The sequence below is a fragment of the Papaver somniferum genome, chromosome 1 (genome assembly GCF_003573695.1).
Source record: "Papaver somniferum cultivar HN1 chromosome 1, ASM357369v1, whole genome shotgun sequence".
Classification (NCBI taxonomy): Eukaryota; Viridiplantae; Streptophyta; class Magnoliopsida; order Ranunculales; family Papaveraceae; genus Papaver; species Papaver somniferum.
The window spans coordinates 205,009,602-205,022,508 of NC_039358.1; the positions used below are offsets into that span (position 1 = coordinate 205,009,602).

Below are 12,907 nucleotides of genomic sequence, written 5' to 3' on the forward strand. Positions count from 1 at the left end.
AAAAACTTAAACTACATAAATAGCTTTTTTCTATCAATCTAATACTAAATAATATAATAAAACAACCGTCTTAGTTCTCGTTCAACTTCCAACAACTAATTTCAATGTTGAGTATTTCAATACGAGGTCTACTTGTTTTGTGCTCATTTTCTTCCATAGAATTTCTTCGTCTTCAAAGGCGTAACCGTTACTCATCATCCATTGAAGTAGAGAACATACATTCCAGAGTTAGGACTGCAAAATCAAGTCTTTTCTTGGCTTGTATTTTATAAACGAAAAAAAGTACACTAACAAATGTCAACACATGATGAAACCTGAATGAAACTAGGCTCATCTAATGACAACACACGATGAAACCAGTTTCATCCAATGTAATCACAAGATGGAACCAATTTCATTCAATGGAAACACATGATAAAACCATGAAAAAAATATCATAGAGCACACTAACATAAACTACATTGGCTTTTATAGCAGGCTTAACAAAATTCAGAATTGAGAAATGAGTTAATCACATTAAATTAAAATTGCTAAAGCATCATGCCAATAATATCTTTTGGGTTTAACAATACTAAATTAAATAGCTTGTCATGAGAGTATGTAACAATAACACATGATGTACCAAGATTTCATCCAATGGCTTCACATGATGAAACCGGTTTCACCCAGCCCAATTATATTTTTTTAGAATATGCAAGATGAAATCGGTTTCATCCAGGTCTAATCAGAGTGTACACTCAAATGGAAAATATTCAACAAAAATGTAAACAAGGATGTGCTCAATTGCATCAGATGTAATACAAGGATCTAAACAAATTCAACAAACTAGTATATATCCAAATGCATCAAAAATAAAAACAAAGTATTACAATTTACATACACATTTTACATTTATAAACAAGTCTAAAAAAATATGTACATAGGTACATCAATTTTTTTACTAAAATGAAACCAATCTGAAATCAAATGTACTCATATAGAAAATTATGATATGGAAACTTACCAATTTGAGTATGTTCTTTATTTTTCATCTCCTGAAATTTATTTGACGCAAAAACCTAATTATTTTGGTTTATGAATTTGAAAATTTTCAATGAAATTAGGGCATTTAGATAATTTACAATGAATGATGGTGACATTAGCACTTGTGTCGATGATAGTGTTACATATACATGATGATGTCGATGGTAATGGTGGTGGAGATGGGTGGTGTTGTCTACGATGGTGGCGGAAGAAGATGATTTCGGCGATGGTGGTGGAGATGGTATTAGTGAAATCGTTGATGGTGGTGGAGGAAAATCATGTTGTCGATGGGGATGTTGGGGTTTTGTGGTGGTGGAGATGGTGTAGGAAGATGATGTCTATGGCGGAAAAGAAAATCAATGTTTTTGAGAAGAGAAGTTGTGAAATCTCTTTTTGTTTTTGGAGGAAGGTGAAGACTGATAAGGATATAATTGTCTGATTTAAAATGATGTGTCTCTTATCCATTTCATCCAACACAATTGTTTACCAGTCCATCACAACCAGGTTTGATGGGTTTCTGTCCATTTAACCCATTTTCTGTATTACAATTTGATATGTTTGCATAAAAAAAACGGTCCGCGAGTTATAACCCCAAAGGTGTCACTATCCATCCACAAGAAACCCGCCAAAAGAAAAGTAGCACAAAAACCCTACAAAATAAAAGTAACACAAAAATCCCAAAGATTTTGATGAAACCAATTTTGAAATTTGGGGTTTTTGTATCAACTCTTTTAAATTTGGAGTTTTTGTATCAATTTAGTTTAAGATGGAGTTTTAATGAATCCCAACATTTTGAGTGGGGTTTTTGTACCACAAGTTTGGTCACCTTGGATTTTTATGACTAGTTTTGTAAAAAAAAAAAGAAAAAAAGTGTTGCGAAGTTGGGAGTTAGGACGAGCCATCCAATTTTTCTTCTGCGAGTGCTACAAAAAAAAAAACCACATGCACGAGGCACACATGTAAATATATAATAACATATCATAAGGACTATACGGTAATTTTCAACTAATTGGTACAAAACATGAGAAACCTAATCCCTCCCATTGACCGCCCCCAAGTCCTCCTCTCTCTTTCTCTCTATCTCTAGTTCTCCTTTCGTCTTATGTTTTGTTTAACAACAGATAACATGAGAATTATATATATATATATATATATATATATTTGTTTTTTATGAACGAATAAGATACTGAAATTGATGGAATCAAATCGATTTAATGGAGGATTTGAATAGTTCTTAACTGATAATTTGTTTGACTGAAGGTGTTCCGAAGGAATGTGTGATCAATTTGATCAATTATGTGGTGGTTATTCTTAATTTTGAGAAATTGTGAATTATAAGAAACCAATTTCAAATTTTTTGTACAAACATTGAGACTCACAAACTACATTTTACCATCATATAGAGGAGAGAGCAGTACCAAACAATAAAGGTCGGTAGGTATATCTCAATTTTAGATCATTGATTGATCGATGATCCCCTTAAAGAGTGCCCAACTCCCGGGCCTAAAATACCATCAACATATTCCCTCAATTGCTCGAGATATCAAGAACGATTTTTTGGGACCATGGTTTTTTTGGGACCATGATTTTATTTTGGGTAAAGGCATTAGAAGTAATTTTAGGTCACCACATATTTAGTTATTTATTTAATACCTAATCTACCCTCTTAATTAATTTTAGGTTATGATTAGTGAATGATTTAGTTAAAAACAATTAGTGAGATTAAATTAAAAGATGGGTTTATTATTAGTTGAGTAGAATTATTAAGAGAGTAGAGTTAGAGAAGATGAAGGAGAAAAACATGGAAAATATTTTTTTTCCAATTCACTAAGTTTGAGTATTCAAATGATGAAAACTCATCTGATTCTTCATCTCCATCCTCTCCTAAAATATTTGTTAATCTTCAAAATGATCCGGATTTGAACTGGATTTTGAACGTTTCGATTATTTTATATGAAGAAAAAGTAACCGAACTCATCTGAAGATGTAGTTCGGTTGCCCCGTGAGATGAACAAGTAACCGAACTCATCTGAAAGTGTAGTTCGGTTACTTGTTCCAAACATGCAGGTTACCGAACACTCAAATAATAGAATTTCTAGGAGTTACAGCGTTATGTTCGGTTGGTTCGCAAACTGCATGCACTTTTGATCTAACCGAACTTTACGTAATATAAGAGTATATAAGTTTACAAAGTTCGGTTCTTTCGCAAACTTGAACCTAACAGCTAACCAACCGAACTCTGAGTTCGGTTTCTGCGATAAAATTGTGAAGTTACCGAACTTAACAAACAAAAAAAATGTGAAGTTCCAGCGCCTATTGGCTAAGTTCGGTTACTTTGTAGTTTTAAAAGTTTTTACGAACAAACCGAAATCTATTGGCTAAGTTCGGTTATTTGGAACTCAACATAGTGGCCACAACAACACAGTTCGGTTAGACTGGATTTGTTTTTTTTCGGTTCTAAGGGTGGATTTCGGTTACTTTGTAGTTTTAAATTTTTTGCGAAACAACCGAACAGAGAGTTCGATGACTTAGTTTTAAATCCAATAGAACCGAACTGTTCTACGGGTTCTTCATTTTCAAGAAGTTCAGTTAGTAAACTAGGGTTTTTTGGAAAATCGGCCTAACCGAACATGGCTCTGTAACTCCTATTAAAACCCTATTTTGATGATTTCTATTCGATTGAAGCAATCAAAATCAAATTAAAGTGAAGGGTTTGTTGGAAAATACCTCCGGAGTGGTCCCATGGCAGAATCAGGTTGCGGATGGCGTTTTTTATACTCGATAAAATTATTATGCAAACGTACTTAATTGTGATTGCATTGATGTTGTTACATTTCTTAAATAGGCGGTGGCGGTGGTGGTGGGAGGAGGTGGTGGTGGTAATCGGTGGTTGGTGGTGGTGATAATCGGAGGTGGTAGTGGTGGTAATCGGCGGTGGTGGGAGGTGGTGGTGGTGGTGGTGGTGGTGTGCGGTGGTGGTGGGAGGAGGTGGTGGTTATTAGGTTGGTTTTAAGTTAAATTGGGTTAAGGGTAGGTTAGTCATTTCAACGTTTTAGGACACCCCTTATCACTATAGGGAAGGTGGCCTAATAAAACCATTGTGCCCTCAAAAAAACCATGGTCCCTAAAAAATCATTCGAGATCAATGTGGTAAGAGTACTCAACTCCTAGGCCCAAAACGTAGTTAAACTGCACTCTGGGGAACAAGCTTGATTCTTTTCACAATTTCCATAAGCCCACGGGTTATGGGGTGAGAATTTTCATGTGAAAACTACAGGGAACCCATTCTTACACATTTTCCTACTGTGAAACTCACCCCAACAAAATCTCATGGGCGCACCAAAAATCGTCCAACATATTATTCGCAAGCCCAGAGTTTTCAAAATTCGTTTATTTTCTTTTTTATTTCCCAGTTTAGCCTCCAGTTTCAGTTTCAGAGAATTCTATAGATTTGATTTATTTAGTTTCAGAGATTCAGTTTGTGAGAGATTGAGAAGGAGATAGAATACGAGCGAGAGCTGAGAGATTTAACTATCGATAGCTAAGAAGGAGCTGATTGAGATATTCGATTTACTCAGCAAAGATAATTTAAGCTTTAGCCTCACTTGTTCTAATCGAGAGATTGATTATCGAGAATTGTCATTGATTACCGAGATTCAATTTACTCAGCAAGCTTTAGCCTCACTTGTCCTTGATTACCGAGATTCAATTTACTCAGCAAAGCTTCAGGTTCGTTCGTTTTCATTCCAATCTTTAATTCTGATTTTTGTTTAATCTTAATTCGATTCTATGTTTTAGTTTATGTAAGATTAGGATCTGTTATTTTAGGTTTTCGAAGCTTAATTTAGTTTTTTGAATCGTTTTTTAGATCTTTTGAGCTTGTTTTTGAATTTTTGTTTATTTTCTAGGTTTTGAAATTGTTACGATCAATGTAGATATTTTCTATTCAATTTTTTTGTTTCGATTTCATGTTCCGATGTTGATATACCAATTTACTAGGTTTTGCTTCTGTTCTATTGGATTTTTCATTTGATTTGTTTTTCCATTCTTATTTTTGATTTGTTATCTGTTATTGATTTTGATTTGCTGTTGATTTCTGATCTGATTATGGTTAATGTAGATTGTTTGTTGTTGTTGATTTGATCTTTTAATTTTGAGTAAGAATTTTTGTGAAGCAATATGCAGGATAGATATGTTGTAAGTCGTAGTAGAGCTTCAAGTAGTCATGTAATAGAACCTGAACCCGAACAAGCTATGGTGAATTTCCTTGAAGATGGTTATGTGCATGTTAACAAGGTTCTTAGGACTGAAGGTTGGGATAAATTACTTGGTGAAGTTGGAAAAATGTTTTTTGGAGGTGTAGCAGAGGTACATATCGTAGTGAAGAAATACGAGTTAAAGGCTGTGCGTGTTCTTTTATATACTAAGAATGAACCTAGCAGGTTCTATGCAAAATCCTCAAAAGAAAATTTCCCTTGGGAATATAAGGTTTGTGTTGTTGATGTTGAAAACATGATGCTAAAGGTTAAGAAATATGAGAGCAGTCATACCTGTGGTGTTGGAACTGAAAGGATTTTCCACAGGCTCAGCAGTAAATTTGTTTTTAGTCTAATCAAGGATGAAATTCGAAGTGATCCGAGTTTTAAAGCTTCTGATTTGGCAAAGTTTTTCAAAACTAGCTATGGGATCAATGTGAAATACTACCAAGCTTACAATGGAAGGGAGAAAGTGTTTGAAGATATATTTGGTGAGGATGCCATATTGTATTCGCATCTGGTATGGTATGTGGATACCATTCGCAGCACAAATCTTGGGAGTTGGATTGATTTTCAAGTTCAAATGGATGAAACCGAATCGAACGAGGACAGTTCAACTGATTTAGAAGACGAAGTACCTTCAAATAAGTTTGTGCGCCTTTTTATTGCTTTCGAGGCATGCATCCATGGTTACCGCTACCTTCGTCCCATGATTTATATCGATGCTACCTTTCTTACAGGGAGATTTAAAGGATGCCTCATGGTTGCAACTGCTATCAATGCTAAAAATGGTAAATTTTCTGATGATGCATCCTTTTTATATATGTGCATAATATCTGATGCATTATTTATTTTGGCTTCATAATGTCTTATGCATTTTTTTTATTTATATGCATAATATATTATATATTATTATTTTCACTTTTCTGATTATGCATCATTTTTGTTCAGAAGCATAAGACATTATACATTGTTTTATTTTAGATGCATAATTTCTTATGCATTATTGTTTTCACTTTTCTGATTTATGGATTTTTTATGCACTTGCTTAATGTCTTATGCATCAGTTTGTTCACATGCATAATACATTATGCATTTTTTTGTTTTAGCTGCATAATACTTTATGTAGACGTTCGCTTGAAACATGTTTTCTTCTTTGCAAGGTTCTTTCCCTTAGCCATGGCCCTAGTACCTGGTGAAGATAATGATAACTGAGAATGGTTCTTGAGGAATTTCAGTAATATCTTGATCATGATCAAAGGACAATCACATTTTTATCCGAACGTGCAGAAGGATTAAAGAGAGCGATTCCAGTTATTTTTCCTGGAGCATTCCATAGTTTATGCTATTATCATCTTAAGATGAACTTACCTATTAATGTTTCTGACGAAAGGTATGGTGCCGTTATTGATGCATTTCAATCTGCTGCATATGCTCTTAGTCCCGAAGGTTTCCAAACTGCCATCGCTACGATTAGGGGTCTTGGTTGTGGTTGGGTTGTAGACTACATTGAAGATATCCCTCCAGAGAGGTGGTCAAATGCCTTTTTTCAGGGATGTAGGTATGGAAGGACATCTTATACTCTTTCTGAATCCTTCAATAGTTGGATGAAGGTACACAAGAAGCTCCCTGCCAATGCTCTTCTGGATATGATAAGGAAGGATGTGATGAGGATGATGTCGGAAAGGAGAAACACTGGTAGTAGTTTCATAACAATTATCACACCGAAGAACGAAGCAAAGATGAAGGCTCTTATTGATGAGGGTTTAACCTGGATGGTTATACAGTTTGATACTCATGTTTATGAAGTGGAAGGCGGTGAGAGTTGTCATTGTGTTAACCTTCAGGCAAGGACATGTACCTGTCAGAGGTGGCGCGTCTATGGGTTTCCATGTGTGCATGATTTTGTTGTGATAACAAATTCTGGTTCTAATCCATATGACTTTGTTGAACCTTATTTCACTACTTCATACTTCAATAATGCCTACAACATGCAATTCATCCTATTCCGAACAACAACAGGCCTGAAGTTTATGAAGGTAATGATATTATTGATGTACCTGATGTTAGGAGGCCGCCAGGGAGACCACCAACTAATAGAAATTTGAGCAGATATGAGAAGACGCCCATGATATATATGCGCTGTGGTAATTGTTATGAGCTTGGTCATCATAACGAGCAAACATGTACAAATCCTACCTGTTACAAGAAGCTTCCGAAGCCGCCCAAGCAGCCTAAGGGAAGTTAAGGGAGAGCAATTATCTTGTTTGTTTCTTCAGACTATTACTTTTATGTTTGAACCTTATTCATTTTTCTTTAATTAGTTTCTGTATTAGTTTTTATGAACAAGTACTTTTTCTTTACTTAGTTTCTTTTTTGTATTGGTTTTATGAAAAATACTTCTTTTTTTCACTGTGTTGTTTTTCTGTTTCTATCAGATAATGTTATTCATATTTTTATTCATAAATGCATAATAGATTATGCATTAGTTTTGATGATGCATAACGTGTTATGCATTAGTTTTTATGATGCATAACGTGTTATGCATTATTTTTTTGAAGATGCATAATCTCTTATGCATTTTTTTTCGATGATGCACGATCTGTTATGCATTTATTCTTTTAAAGATGGCTGCATAACGAGTCATGCAAATGTGGTTCCTTCATGCATCTGCATCTGCATAACAAGTCATGCACATTTATTTTATTAGGAATAACATGTTATTCAGATTTATTTTGTTGCATAACTTGTTATTTAGATGTTTATATGTAATATGTTGTTCCTTCATTTTCCTTGTAAGATTTATATCATGTTATGTTTATAATCGGGGGTCGAGGGGGGCAGTGCCCCCTCGTTATCATAGTATAGTTAAATGAAATAAGATTGCAGCAAATAGAAGCACTGAAACCAGCATTGATATATAATAAATATATATATAAACATCGACAATATAACATAAGTTGTACAGACAAGAACTACTGACTGAAGTTAAGTTTTTCATACCAACACATTACACATAACAACTGACTGAAGTTAAGCTTCACACTAACTACTTTCCCATTAGTTTTCACTCCCAAGTTAAATTGCTCAACCTACCAACAACACACCGGTTGTTAAAACAAAGTTACGTTTGAGCCTTTCTATTATGTACAACTTCACATTGACGCGCAGCTTCATCACATTGACGCGCAACATCATCCCAGATGTCTTCATTGGCATCTATCGCCTAACTGTTTCCAAGATCCGTCAACATTTTCAATACCAGACTTACTCTTTTCTTGTTGGCTTTTTCTACTGCATATTCTTTTCCCAACTTCAGCCATTTCAGCATGACTTCAGACTCCATGCTCATCTTTATATAGTAGCATACAAATATGAGGCACTTTGTTCAAGAACTGTTTCTAATCTTACTGACTTCCTTGACCAGATTAAGAAGTCAACAGTTGTTGACTCCCCCGACAAACATATGTTTTCCTTATAGTTATTCCTCACAGCATGTGTGTTTCGGTTGCTCAATGGTTTCCATGTTGTAAAGTGATGGTGAAAATGATTCCTTTTATTATTATTTTTTTTTTAATGTAAAGAGAGTATTGATCGTGGTCTTATACCATGACGCAATTTGTACAAGGTTGCTACAATGGATTACCAAATTTTTAAAAAGAAAATATTCTTCCTGTCCGTGATTCACAGGATTGGTAACTTCTCGTGCCATAGCAGGCTAGCAGCCTTGTGATTGGCAGCGTTGCCGATCCTTTTTCAAGCCGGTAGAGCGGGAGGGTGCATGATTGTTAATGGGTTCAAATCCATCCAACGAAAGGGTGTCTCTTTCTACATTTTTATTTTTCGAAAGACTACTACTATTCTAAGACTGAAATTCTATCGCTTGGTACATTTTCTAGAAGAGAAAAAATGGTACAGTGCAGTGCATTTGTCTTGCCAACATCATCTTCTTCACTTGTAACTCATCAACTTGATGAATCTACGTATCCAAAAGCTACATCTTCTTCTTCACTGAATCTAACAAGGAGATTACTCCTTTCCAATTCAATTACTTGTGCAACGTCAATTTCTCTATTTTCTTTCCCATTTATTGTTTCTTCTTCTTCACCATCAAAAGCAGCTTCAATTACTGAGTTCGTAGAGCTTGAAGACTCAGGTGGTGTTAAATCATTAGACCTTCGAACCGGTGATGGTGCTATTCCCATGGTTGGAGACCAGGTATGGAGATTTCTTGTTTCTTATTCTTCTTCTTTTTTATGGAATTTTTTGTTCCATTCATTTTATTTTCACATTATCTCAATCTCCAAGGCATGGGTCCATTCAGTTTGACCCAAAGCATTTGGACAATAATCTTTTGTTTAGTTACTGATTTCTTATAAAAAAATATTGAAAAGGTTTCGATACATTATATGGAAGATTAGCAGCAAAACAAGGATGGAGATTCGATTCCACCTACGATCACAAAGATGAAACTGGTGCACCAGTTCCTTTCACTTTCACGCTTGGATCATCTGACAATGTAAACCACCTCAATCCTTCCATCGGTTAATGTCGTCTGAAGCTTTAGATAGTTGATTTTTGACATTGGAAACGGAATTATGTATGCAGGTAATCTCAGGAATCACAGCAGCAATAAAAACCATGAAAGTAGGAGGAATACGTCGAGTAATAATCCCACCATCGCAAGGTTATCAGAACACATCACAAGAACCCCTCCCACCAAAGGTATGTAACACATATACATATACTTGTTCAAGCATCACATAATTCATTTCGACCTGGAACTGAGCAATGACGTTAATTAATTATCTGGTTTGTGCAGTTTTTCGATAGGCAGAGATTGTTCACGACGATATTTAATCCAACACGTCTTGCAAACGGAGAAGGCTCTACCTTGGGGATTCTCATATTCGACATTGAATTGCTCAGTGTTAGACACAATTAGGCTTCATCAGTTTGTGTTCAATCTTGTAGGTTTCACTTGAACATTAATCAATAGTCTAAATGTTGTATGGGTATGGATCATGGTCATGGGTACCAAAAAGTACTAACAACAATCCCCGTCTCACACGCAAATACTTGACTACACATTATGACAACATCTTTAGCTAATTAATCGAGGGTCAATATTTAGCAGTCATTGACAACTCGCACTTGCCAGAGTTTCGGCAACACATTAAGTTTCGGCAACAGAGTTATTTTTAGGAGCCGATTATTTTGTTACCTTTTTTTTTAACAACTCCATGTTATTAGGAAAGAGTGACTTCATTATTTCACTTCTACTATTGTAAATGACCTTCTTTACCTCTCGTATTTCCAACTTTTAGATAAAACCACGCAAAACCCGAACCCTTTTTGGTAAATAATCATGTCTATGTCTACATCATGCTCACTGAATTCAATTTTGGAATCATCACTTGTATATATAAGCGTAAACTTGTTTCTCAGTAAAATCAATCAGCCTCTTCTCTTTTCAATATACTTGTCGTTCTTTTGCTTTTCTGTTCAATATGAAGCTCAATTCTTCTTATAAATCACTTCTTCTGTTACTGCTAGTAGTTCTGGTTCAATTTCTCCATTACCCAGTTTTCGTCTCTGCCGAGTGCACATGCGAACCAGAAGATGAAGAAGGTGTTAACAAAAGCCAAGCACTTAAACTCAAATTCATATCTATTTCTGTCATTCTTACTGCAAGTGCAATTGGTGTATGCCTTCCAATATTAGGACGAAACATTCCAGCTTTACATCCAGACAGCAATGTTTTCTCCGTTGTTAAATCGTTTGCTGCTGGTGTCATTCTAGCAACAGGTTTCATTCACATATTGCCGGATGCGTTTGACGATTTGACATCTCCATGTCTGAAAGAGCACCCATGGCATGATTTCCCGTTTACGGGTTTCATCGCCATGTGTCCGCTATGTTGACATGATGGCCGATTCTTCAGCTACCGGTTATTATAGGAGATCAGAATTGAAGAAAAAATTGAGTCATAATAGAGATGAAACAAAAGTTGGTGCGACTCTTGGAGATGATGAACAGGAAGCAGGATGCAAAATGGAGGTTAATACCCACACAACACGGTCATGCACATGGATCATCGCTATCGTCCTCAGCTGATATGCTTCTGCGACACAAAGTCATAACTCAGGTTAGTGCATATATTTATTCTTTTAATTTATCACAACAAAAATAAAATAGTTGCAAAATTAGTTTGGTTAGTGCCTAAAATTGGAATTGTTGCTAATTTTGGTGTTGCAGGTATTGGAGTTGGGAATATTGGTGCACTCTGTGATCATAGGTGTAGCAGTGGGTGTCAAAGTCCTTCCACAATCAGGCCTCTTATGGGAGCATTAGCTTTCCATCAGCTTTTCGAAGGCTTGGGACTTGGCGGATGCATAACACAAGCAAAATTCAATGCCAAATATGTTATTTGGATGTGTGCATTCTTCGCGCTAACTACACCAGCTGGTGTCGGAATTGGAATTGGAATTACAAATGTTTACAGCGAAACTAGTCCTACGGCTCTGATAGTTCAAGGAGTTATGAATGCGGCTGCAGCTGGAATTTTGATTTACATGTCATTGGTGGACCTTTTAGCAGCTATCTTCATGGACCCTAAGCTTCAAGAAAGGGGTTGGCTCCAATTTGGGTCGTATGTTTCGCTATTTTTAGGTGCTGGTGCTATGTCGCTCATTGCCAAATGGGCCTAAGAAGAATCCATTGCTGATCATGATTTTTTTATTTTTGATATGTTCCTCATTGATCATGAATTTTGGTGATGGTAATTTAGACAAGCAGAGAGAATAGAACCATGTATAGAGGCCTAGAAGTTTGTGGTATGTTTCTTTTAAAAATTTTGTTACTAGTAAATGGGGTTTCGTGGTGTCACCACTTTCTTCAGATTTTTCTCACTTTCACTTAACCCCCACAGCTCCGAATAATCTCAATCTCTTATTTCACATTATCTCAACAGACGCAACTATTAACCACCATTAGAAAACATGAATTGGTAATAAAAGCATCACCAGAATTTCCATTGTGCGTTTTTGGTCGAATCAAGGTGTACAAAACCTTCAATTCAATTACCTGGTTAAACAAATTTGTACTCCAACCATTGGAATATCCTAAACGCATTGTATTCGCCAAACACGTTGGGAAGTGTCGAAATAATTGTTTTAAAGAACCCAACCTTGACGGCCCAAGTACAACATTCTTATTGAACGATTTTTTGGGGACTATGGTTTTTTTGGGGATCATGGTTTTATTTTGGGTAAAGGCATTAGAAGCAATTCTAGGTCACCCCATATCTAGTTATTTATTTAATACCTAATCTACCCTCTTAATTAATTTTAGGTTATGATTAGTGAATGATTAATTAAAAACAATTAGTGAGATTAAATTAAAAGATGGGTTTATTATTAGTTGAGTAGAATTATTGAGAGAGTAGAGTTAGAGAAGATGAAGGAGAAAAACATGGAAAATAAAATTTTTTTCCAATTCACTAAGTTTCAGTATTCAAATGATGAAAACTCATCTGATTCTTCATCTCCATCCTCTCCTAGAATATTTGTTACTCTTCAAAATGATCCGGATTTGAACTGGATTTTGAACAATTAGGTTACTTTATA

General features: G+C 35.5%; 2 pseudogenes; both read left to right on the forward strand.

Annotated features, from left to right (window-relative positions):
* Nucleotides 1-9,050: 9,050 nt before the first annotated feature.
* Nucleotides 9,051-10,467, forward strand: LOC113313213 (annotated as a pseudogene).
* A 153-nt stretch (nt 10,468-10,620) lies between these two features.
* On the forward strand, nt 10,621-12,029 carry LOC113313203 (annotated as a pseudogene).
* Nucleotides 12,030-12,907: the final 878 nt, after the last annotated feature.